This window comes from Rana temporaria, chromosome 4 (genome assembly GCF_905171775.1).
Source record: "Rana temporaria chromosome 4, aRanTem1.1, whole genome shotgun sequence".
Taxonomy (NCBI): Eukaryota; Metazoa; Chordata; class Amphibia; order Anura; family Ranidae; genus Rana; species Rana temporaria.
Genome location: NC_053492.1, coordinates 357,009,901 through 357,021,425, shown reverse-complemented (window position 1 = coordinate 357,021,425; position 11,525 = coordinate 357,009,901).

Here is an 11,525-nt window from a genome sequence, read left to right as displayed (position 1 = left end):
CCGTAAAGAGGCATTATGTTGCCTCTTTACTACCTGTTTTAAGCCCGTAAATGCAGCATCACTACACCGCAACCGTGCAATGCACACAGTTGCGGGGTAGTTGCAGTGCACCCCCATTCACCCTCGGTATACCTCCAGTTGCAGCCACAGCATGTGAACACCCCAGCTGCTGCCTCTGCAGCTAAAGGTAGAGAAGTTGGGGGTGGTAAAAACGTCTCAACCATGTGGTTTTACCGCCCCTTTGACATGTTAACAAGCCCTTGGTTCACATCTGTGCAGCTGCATGTAGGGCAGACCATTCATTTCAATGGGCTTCTGTACCCACAAAAATGCAGGGAAACAAGTCCCCAACCTTCTTCTTTTTTTTTTTATTGCACTGCAGCTAAAGCACCCCACATTTTCCAATGTGTGGGTGTACCATTAAGAATTAATGGTACCTCTAACGAGCAGAGCATTATTCTGTGTGTCAGGAATGAGCGCGATTTTGCGCGTGTTCTGCGACACACCATAATGTGAACCAAGCCTTGGACTGGGGTGCCTCAAGACTGAAAATACTTTTTAAGGGTGCCCCGACTGGAAAAAGGTTGAGAAACACTGTTCTAGAATACTATTACCTAAGCCAAGTGGTTTTCTGACCTGGTGGCCCTTTCCTGTCAGTTCTCTTTCCTACTTTTTCATACGAAAAAGGTCTACATGTGTTTCCCTTATCCTGACCCTCCAACACAACATTGTCTTTCCTTTCTTTTTCCCTTCACTCCCTCAACCGTGGTAAGTTGATCTCCATAACCATAATGTGGTGCAGGCCTTCAATGTTTACATTGATTTTACAACTCATTTTCATAGTTAAAATAACCTTTTTCCTAATCATGAGTTGTTGAATTTGCCAGACCGTCTGTCGTGTGATCCAGCCTGGCAAAATTCTGTCTTTTCTTGGGACTGTTTTTGAATACTCCCTTAGGTTTGGTGCGCCCTCTAGTGAACATTCAGAGACAAATTTTTTTTTTTTTTATATTCACTGTAAAATCATAAAAAATAAAAAAAACAAGAAAAAAATAAAAAACAAGGGTTACAGATCCCCTGCTGGCCCTCGTCTGTTTAATTGTTTTAATTGCCATTGCCACGGACTGTGCTTTGTGAAAAATTAGTTTTGTTGCTTCTACTTCTCTTTGAACAGCTAGCTACTCTTCCTGTGCAGCTTTTTTGCTTTCTGCAATGAGAGGAATAGCCCAAAGAAAAGAGCATGTACTTTTAAATTGCTTTAAGTGATATTAAAGGCTATGGGCCAGATTCACAGTCGAGATACGACGGAGTATCTCAGATACTCCGTGGTATCTCTCAGAGTATCTATGCGACTGATTCATAGATTCAGTTACGCATAGATATCCATAAGATCCGACAGGTGTAATTGTTTTACACTGTCGGATCTTAGGATGCAATACCGCGGCCGCCGCTGGGGGGAGTTCGCGTCGTAAACCAGCGTCGGGTATGCAGATTAGCAGTTACGGCGATCCACAACGGTTTTTCGTGTTCGCTACGTCGCCGCTACTCTAGTTTCCCGTCGCAATTTTAGTCGTCGTTTGACCTGCCCTAACTTTACACAGCAATCGTATTGCTGTATAAAGTATGGCCGTCGTTCCCGCGTCGAAATTTTAAAATTAACGTCGTTTCCGTAAGCCGTCCGGGAATACAGAATTACGCTACGCGTGTCGCCGTTCGAAAAAATGACGTCACTGCATGCAAAGCACGACGGGAATTCCGAAACGGAGCATGTGCAGTAGGTCCGGCGCGGGAGCGCGCCTAATTTAAATGGCACATGCCCATTTAAATTACGCGGGCTTACGCCGGAGGCCGCCAGCGTAGTTTTCATCGCAAGTGCTTTGTGAATCAGGCACTTGCGATGAAAACTTGCGGCGGTGTAACATATCTACGATACGTTACGCCGCCGCTAGTCTACGTGAATCTGGCCCTATATTTTTTTCAATAAAAATAAAAAAGAGGTTAGACTTAACTTACCGTATATACTCGAGTATAAACAGAGTTTTTCAGCCCTTTTTTTTGGGCCTAAAATGACCCCCTCTGCTTATACTCGAGTCCATTGCCGCCTGACCTCACCGTGCCCATTGCAGAATCCAATCTGTTAACCCGAGTCCATGACATATTCAGACGGCGGCCGTGCAGTTTTAAAAACTCGCGTTCCTCCTTGTGCTGTTCCGTGATAGGCGGAACACTCAGTTTCCCAGCAAATACTGTGTTCAGTGTTCTGCCTATCACGATCACCCTCTCGTCCTCTCGTCTATCACGAACGAGAGGGCGATCATGATAGGCAGAACACTGAACATAGGCAGAACACTCGGTTTCCCAGCAAACACCGTGTTCAGTGTTCCGACTATCACGATCACCCTCTCGTTCGCGATAGACGAGAGGGCGATCGTGATATGCGGAACACTGAACACAGTGTTTGCTGGGAAACCGAGTGTTCCACCTATCACGAAACAGCACAAGGAGGAGCGCAAGTTTTTAAAACTGCACGACCGCTGTCTCAATATGTCACGAACTCGGGTACACAGATCAGATTCTGCAATGGGCACGGTAAGGTCAGGCTGCAAAGGTAACGGGACCTGCCGGGGGAACCAACTGGATCCTGCCATGGTCGAGTTGAAGAGCTGCAATGGGCACAGTGAGGTCAGGCTGCAATGGGTACAGTGAGGTCAGTCTGCAAATGGGCACAGTGAGGTCAGTCTGCAAATGGGCACAGTGAGGTTAGGTTGCAAATGGGCACAGTGAGGTTAGGTTGCAAATGGGCACAGTGAGGCTAGGTTGCAAATGGGCACAGTGAGGTCAGGCTGCAAATTGGCACAGTGAGGTCAGGCTGTAAATGGGCACAGTGAAGCTGCAATTGGGCATTGTTGACCCGCTTTTCCGCTTACAGTAGCTGCTGCATTCTCACCCTAGGCTTATACTTGAGTCAATACGTTTTCACAGTTTTTTTGTGGTAAAATTAGGTGCCTCGGCTTATACTCGGGTCGACTTATACTCAAGTATATACGGTACCTGTTTTGCGCAATGATATTTCACAGATCGGTCTCTTACCTTTTCTTCTGGAAGTCCTCCACTGGAACTGTCCACTTCTCTCTGTTGTGTGTGCCTCCCTAGCAAGCCCTGTGCTATGGTGGCACCCATGCAGGTGTGCTCCCAAGCCAGACTGTGTGCCTCTATAGACACAGTCGCTGTAAAGACATGCCCCTGCTCCCTCCTCACAGGAGTTTGGCTGACAGAAGCAGGAGGCCGATCCCTCGAACCTGGCAGCTCCCGGCGCCGCCATCCTCACTAAGGGAAACCGGCAGTGGAGCCTTGTGGCTTCACTGCCCGTTTCCTACTGCGCATGCGCGAGTCTCGCGGCCCTTTGTGAATGGTGATACACACAGTTCCCAGAAGGCAGCGCGCACCATTCCTCAGAAGACAATGCGAGGAGGAAGAAGACTTGCCGTGGACTAGGAAGAGGCAGATTAGGAAGATCCGCATAGAAACCGCTATTTCTGGTAAGTACATTTTTTTTTTCTTTTTTTTTTTTGTAGGATTTTGGTGTATTTTTATTTTTTAGGGTGGACTTCCACTTTAAGTTAAAAAAAAACTGATTAACTATTGAATTCTGACAGCCAGAGCCAATTTCAACATACCCTGTATAGCCAACAATTTTCCAATCCAAATGGATGTTGGGCAGTAGGTGACCCATGTAGAGAATTTTGTCCGGTTCCTCGGTAACAGGCCAAAATTTGTATACAGCTTTAGTATTCACCCTCATTGAGTCAGGTTGAAAAAAGACACAAGTCCATCTAGTTGAACCAACTAGTGTCCTCAAATAAATTCTCAGGAAAAGGATTTTACAGTAGGTAGAAAATAAAATCTCTTTTGTTGCTTATGTAGCACATGTGTACTTTTAGTACAGGTGCTATGTGAAATTTAGAGGGGGATGAGAGAATTATTTTGCTCTCATCCATGTTGATTCATTTAAATTGGGCTTCTGCCGTGCTGGGCTTCCTGTGGTTCCATTCTGTGTTCCAAAGATGCTGTTCCATCTTTGGATAGCAGGTAGCGCCAGAGAGGTACCAGACGGAGGCGCTTTTCCCCAGCAGCCAATCAGAGGAGCGTTTTCCCTCGCGGGGCATGCTGGGGGAGGGTATTTCTGTGGCAGACGCCATTTTCTGGGGTTCTTCGCCCGTTCCTGGTTCCAGGTGCAGCACCCACCTTTAGGATGTGCGCACATCACAGGCCCCGGTGATATGGCCTACCAGGCCGGGGCGCACGTGCTACATGGAGTTCCTGACTCTGGGCCCTCATGGCCCGGAGCAACTAAACCTGCAAAGGGGCCCCAGTGACTTACTGGGTTCCCACATTCCATGAAGAAGATCCCAAGCGAGTTATGCTGTTCGGTGGGGAGTCGGTCTGAGGTGAGCCCAGATGCAGGTGATCCAACAGGGTTTAGACGATCCATCAGGGATCTGGGTGGCCAGACACTGAGAAGTTATATGCTGTAACTTATCAGTCGGTGGCCCCAAACTAAGAAGTCTACCTGAGGGAGATTCATGCAAATTATATTTACTAGGAGGATTCGCTCTACTATTCATGTTCCTGAGTACTGGGCCTGTGGCAGAGGTCTAACTACTAATCCTACTAATTCTACTAGAGCCAAGTCGGTGGCAGAGACTTGATCCTTCTCAGAAGTTCTAAGTGATACCCTGGCTGCCAGGTCGGTGTGAGAGGCCTGTCTTGGTACACTTTACCCACTCTGGCTGGAGTGGCGACGTGAGTTAAAGTCCCATTGGAGGCAGGACTGCTTCCGTTTATCTATAGGCCCGAATCTGCAAATTCTCCTTTCACCAACCTATTTCTATCCATCTCAAGTTAACTGTTTGCCATGTTGGGCAAGAAATAAAAGCACAGAAAACGTCACTCTGCTGTTTTGACATTCCGTTATTGCATCTCATCATCATCATCATCCCTAGACACATCACAGAGGTAACTTAATCATGCCGCCCCAATCTAAACAGCGGCTCCTGAGGGGGAGCGCTACACAAAAAAAAAAAAGTAGGGATGAGCTTTATGTTCGAGTCGTTCATGAATTTCGACTCGAACATTGGCTGTTCGCCTGTTCGCCGAATAGCGAACAATTTGTGGTGTTTGTGGCAAATTCGAAAGCCGCGGAACACCCTTTAAAAGTCTATGAGAGAAATGAAAAGTGCTAATTTTAAAGGTTAACCACTTAACCCCCGGACCATATTGCTGGTCAAAGACCAGAGCACTTTTTGCGCCTCGGCACTGTGTCGCTTTAACTGACAATTGCGCGGTCGTGTGACGTGGCTCCCAAACAAAATTGGCGTCCTTTTTCCCCCACAAATAGAGCTTTCTTTTGGTGGTATTTGATCACCTCTGCGGTTTTTAATTTTTGCGCTATAAACATAAATAGAGCGACAATTTTGAAAAAAATGAATATTTTTTACTTTTTGCTATAATAAATACCCCCAAAAAATATATCTAAAACATTTTTTTTCCTCAGTTTAGGCAGATACGTATTCTTCTACATATATTTCGGCAAAAAAATCGCAATAAGCGTTTATTGATTGGTTTGCGCAAAAGTTTTAGCGTTCACAAAATAGGGGCTATTTTTATGGCATTTTTATAAAAAAATATTTTTTACTAGTAATGGCGGCGATCATCGATTTTTTTTTCGGTACTGCGACATTATAGCGGAAACTTTGGACACTTTTGACACATTTTTGTGACCATTGGCATTTTTATAGCGATCAGTGCTATAAAAATGCATTGGATTACTATAAAAATGCCACTTGCAGTGAAGGGGTTAACACTAGGGGGCGGGGAAGGGGTTAAGTATGTTCCCTGGGTGTGTTCTAACTTTAGGGGGGGGTGGACTGACATGGGGAAATGACTGATCTTCTGTTCATACATTGTATGAACAGAAGATCAGCATTTCTCTCCCTGACAGGACCGGGAGCTGTGTGTTTACACACACAGCTCCTGGTCCTCGCTCTGTAATGAGCGATCGCGTGTGCCCGGCGGTGATCGCGCCCCTAGTGGCCTGCGCGAGAGCAGACATATAGCTACGGTCACTCGCGCAGGGGAGCCAACCTTCCGCCGTAAAACCACGGTGGCTGGTCGGCAACCAGTTAAAGTGGAGCTCCGGCCACAATTACACTTTTTAAATATAAATACCCGTGTAATACACAAGCTTAATGTATTCTAGTAAAGTTAGTCTGTAAACTAAGGTCCGTTTTGTTAGGTTGTTACAGCATTTACAAAGTTTTATAAACTAGAAATAGACTGTGGCCATCTTAAGTGTGGGCATCATGAAGCCAGACGGTATGTTTTCCTGGATTTCAGACTTTCAAATCTCGCACCTGCTCAGTGCTGCACAAGCAGTGTAATAAGTTTCAGTTTCATGTTTTTTTTTCTCTCCAGTGTCAGAGCTATGTAAATGTCCCACCGCACATTGTCCACCTACACAGCAAACCGCACATTGTCCCCCGTCACAGCAAATGTCCCACCGCACATTGTCCCCCATTACAGCAAATGTCCCACAGCACATTGTCCCCCATTACAGCAAATGTCCCACCGCACATTGTCCCCCATTACAGCAAATGTCCCACCGCACATTTTCCCCCATTACAGAAAATGTCCCACCGCACATTGTCCCCCATCACAGCAAATGTCCCACCGCACATTGCCCCCCATTACAGCAAATGTCCCACCGCACATTTTCCCCCATTACAGCAAATGTCCCACAGCACATTGTCCTCCATCACAGCAAATGTCCCACCGCACATTGTCCACCGTTACATCAAATGTCCCACTGCACATTGTCCCCCATCACAGCAAATGTCCCACTGCACATTGTCCCCCATCACAGCAAATGTCCCACCGCACATTGTCCCCCATCACAGCAAATGTCCCACCGCACATTGTCCCCCATCACAGCAAATGTCCCACCGCACATTGTCCCCCATCACAGCAAATGTCCCACCGCACATTGTCCCCCATTACAGCAAATGTCCCACCTCACATTGTCCACCGTTACAGCAAATGTCCCACTGCACATTGTCCCCCCATTACAGCAAATGTCCCACCACACATTGTCCCCCATTACAGCAAATGTCCCACCGCACATTGTCCACCGTTACAGCAAATGTCCCACCGCACATTGTCCCCCATCACAGCAAATGTCCCACCGCACATTGTCCCCCATCACAGAAAATGTCCCACCACACATTGTCCCTCATCACAGCAAATGTCCCACCGCACATTGTCCCCCATCACAGAAAATGTCCCACCACACATTGTCCCTCATCACAGCAAATGTCCCACCGCACATTGCCATCATCACGCTGCCGCTGTCACTGCGCCCATCACACTGCTGCTTTTGACCCCCCCCCAGGGATGTTACTCCGTTGGACGCTAGGTAAACACTGGCAAAGAATGCCAGTTTTCCCCTATTTAAAATGGTGCCGTGCGTCTCCGCGATGCTACGGCCTCCTGGGATTGATGACAAACATCTCCCAGGAGGCATAGCAGTCAGTAGATGACGCACTGAGGCCACTGGAGCCACTGCGGCCAAGGCCGGAACAACTAATAGATTATAAATTAACAGTGAGTTTTTTACAAAAAAATATTTTATATGCCAAATCTATTTAAGGAGACAGAACTACAGGGGATGAAGTAGTCAAAAGGGGTGGAGCTCCACTTTAATATGCAAGTTATTGTCATAAAAACTGTTTGGGGACCTGGGTCCTGCAGCATCCACAGCTCTCTTGTCCCCCCTCTTTTCCTGTGGCCTGCCAGGTCGCGTGCTCGGATAAATGTCTGGTATGTATTTTTAATGGGAACCCCAGGCCATTTTTTTTTAAATCTGGTTCCTTAATATCCATACCAGACCTGAAGGGCCTGGTAATGGAATTTGGGGGGACCCCCATGCATTTTTTTTTTTTTTGGTTTGGGGTTCCCCTAAATATTCATACCAGACCCAAAAACCCTAGTAATGGACTGGAGGGGGGGGGGGGACCCATGTAGTTTTTTGCAATTACTTTTATCTGTATTGCCAGGACCCAACAATTTATTATAGCCGCGAGTAGTTTTAAATTACTTTTTTTCCTTTAGAAATTTCATTTTGTGCAGGGACTTTTCTAAGAACGGGAAACATGCGCTACTTTACAGGCATACTATAGACACCCCACAGGTACGAAATTTAAAGGAATATTTCACTTTTATTGTTTCACTTTAAGCATTATTAAAATCACTGCTCCCAAAAAAACATCAGTTTAAAAAAAAAAAAAGTGCATTGATACATGTCCCCTGGGGCAGGACCCAGGTCCCCAAACACTTTTTATAACAATAACTTGCATATTAGATTTTAAAATTCGCACTTTTGATTTTTCATGTTTGTGTCCCATAGACTTTAATAGTGTTCCCGTGTTCGAACACATTTTTTGCCTGTTCGCATGTTCTGCTGCGAACCGAACCAGGGGGGTGTTCGGCTCATCCCTAGCCCCAAGTAGAGTAATAATGTGGTGCGCATAGCGTGCAATAGCGAACAGTTGGTGTGGCTAAATTGCTTTTGCTGACATCATTGCCCTGCCCCCCAGTGATGCCGAACCTGGCCCCAGACAGCCACTCGCAGTGTGACTATTTTGTTTACAATCTGGTCTGAATAATGTGTCCGGGTTTCAGTCTGCCTGAAACCCGGACAGATGATTTAAAACCCAGACTGTCTGGGTGAAACCCGAACAGGTGGCAACCCTAGCTGAATTCCTTTTTCATTTTAATCTGCAACTGCTGTGATACTAAATATGTACAAAAAATGTAATGTTGCTTCCTTGCAATGTGTCACTCTCGAGCCATTCTGTACATTGTATACAAACAAACACTCTTAGGCTGCATTCACACCTAGGCGTTTTCACGCCCGACGCCCAACGCTATTGCAGCCTGAAATACGCTGGAGGGGTGATTTAACATTGTCGGCTATGGAGATAGTTCACATCTCCACGCCGAACGCCGAAACGCCATACGCCTGAAGCTCAAAACAAGTCCCAGACCCTTTTTTTCAGGTGGCTTCGGCGTTCGGCATAGCCGACAATGTGCAATCACCCCTCCGGCGTATTTTAGACTAAAAAACAACGCGTTTTGTCGCGGCAAATCGCGGGACAAAACGACGCGTTCAGGTGTGAATGCAGCCTTAAAGCGGAAGTAAACCCAGTAAATCCATTTAACCGTCTCAAAAAACTGTTACATTTCCGGCACTTGTTGGGAATGTAACAATTCCATTGGTTGTGCTCTCAACCAGACTGTAAACCATTCGATGGCTGGTGTCATAACTGATCACATGTGCAGCATCATGGCAGTTGTAGATTAAACGGAGGCCAAGATGGCAGCTTCTTCAGCTGAAAACGATAGGAGGGTTTAAATTCCCTGCTTGATTGACTGGCTAACTGCTTTTCCCAGAAGTCTTCACTGAGCTACAACAATAAATTTTAAACCCCTGCAAAGAAAAGAAAAAGAAAAAATTGCTTAGATGATTTCCTTCAAGGCAAACACTGTTGTTTTTCTCAGTATAACACTTAAACAGATTAGCTGCTGATTGTGAAGGGGCCCCTCCCATTAAGAAATCAGTATGAGATAGGACATAATGAGGCAAGAACATATCACTTTAGAACAGAGAGGTATGACTCTGCAAATTGTACGCTAACAGTCTTGTAATTTGTGGTGTTCTACATGTAATCCCACTCCTCTTTGGGGAAAGGCACCATGAAAAACCTGAAGAACTTGATCCTCCTGAAAACCCTTTACATGCTGCAAGCCACTACATATAGGGAAAGGCACTGAGCTTAAAGGATAAGTTCACGTTAAAATAAATAAATAATAATAATAAAAATAAAGGCAAATTTTTTTTGCAAGTAAACATAAATTGTGCATTTTTTTTTTCATATTTTTTTTTTTTGGAGCCTGTAAAGCACAGCTGATCTGCTGATCACTGGTGCCATGCAGGTTTCCTGCAGACCTGTCAGTGTACCTGTGTGCCAATACATCCCGTACAGACAAGCAGATACACTGACAGGAAGAATCTTCCACTGCGCTCCATAGTCAACATCCGCAAAGCATGTTGTTACTTGTAATTCATACACAGAATTCTGTGAATGAATGACGTGCCCGTGAGGGCGGAGACCCACACAGCCGCGCTGACTAAAAGTGTTTGTTAACCCCCTCCCCCCAAAAAGGGATCCTGTTCCTTTTGGCTGGGTTTATATCGAAGAACTCAGTGGCTCACAGCAGGAGTCCGGTGCGTCTCCATTCACCATTTCAGGCCCGATTTCAGCCCAAATTTTGGGCTGAATTCAGGCCTGAAACAGACCTAAAGACACACAGGGCTCCTGTGCAATTCACACCGGAGCCGCTGCAGAGATGTGTGAACCAGCTCCATAGAGAGCTGGTCACAATCTCCTGCGTTGCAAATTGGATGCAGGGCATCCAATTCACATAGGTGTGAACCCAGCCTCAACGTATGTTACACAGCACAGTGTTTGTGCTGTGTCATTTGGCCCACCGTATCACGTAAAAAACCTGGCTGATCCTGCCTGGCTATGCCCTTCCCCTGTAAACTGACCACAGTATATCAAGGCTTCTGAGCCCTGACACTGTGGTCAGTTTACATGCCTCTGTCAGTTGCAGCTCTCCTGTCTCTCCTCCTTCCTCTCCCCTCCCTCCCTGCCTTTCTGCTCCTGTGTCAGTTTCCGCCCCCTCCCCTCCTGCTGCTAAATTTACTTTTATTGCCCTATATAATCCTCCGTGTGTCCTAATGACAAGTGCTCCTGTCTCTGTGTTTTATTAAAAAAAATCTTCTTTACCTGATTTCACAGCATCTCCTGGCACTCACATGACCTGCCGACTCTTTCTCTCTCCTCCTCTCATCCCGACTGACGTTAGCAGGGGAATCTTATCCCTGCCTGCTGCAGCTGTCAGATGGGGAGAGGAGAGAGCCGGCCAGTCACGTGAGCGCCAGGAGACGCTTTGAATTCTGGTAATACATTTTTTTTTATAAAACACAGACAGGAGCACCTGTCATTAGGAAACAAGGAGGATATTAAGTTGTCAAAGTGGGTTAACAACTTTAATTCACTGACAGCTAGTACGGGGAACTTCTCCCACTACTGCAGTCACAGGGTGGGGGAAATTGGGCAGCAGCTGCAGCATTAGGAACATGTTACATATTCCACCCTTAAAACATTCGGCCCGTGTGTACTGCAGTCAGTCTGACAGAAGCCAGCATCTATCAAAGGAACATGATCCAAAAAGGTCTGCCAATCGGATCCGGGTCAGCACTATCAGCCAATGGCTGATCACACTGACCGGAGTGTTCTGGCAGGGGGGCCGTTCCTCTGTGAGAACACAATACAACAGCAGGGGAGATCGCCTTACTAATGTCGGATAGTTAGTAGAGCTGCTCCTTCTGAGCCGTCAGTTTT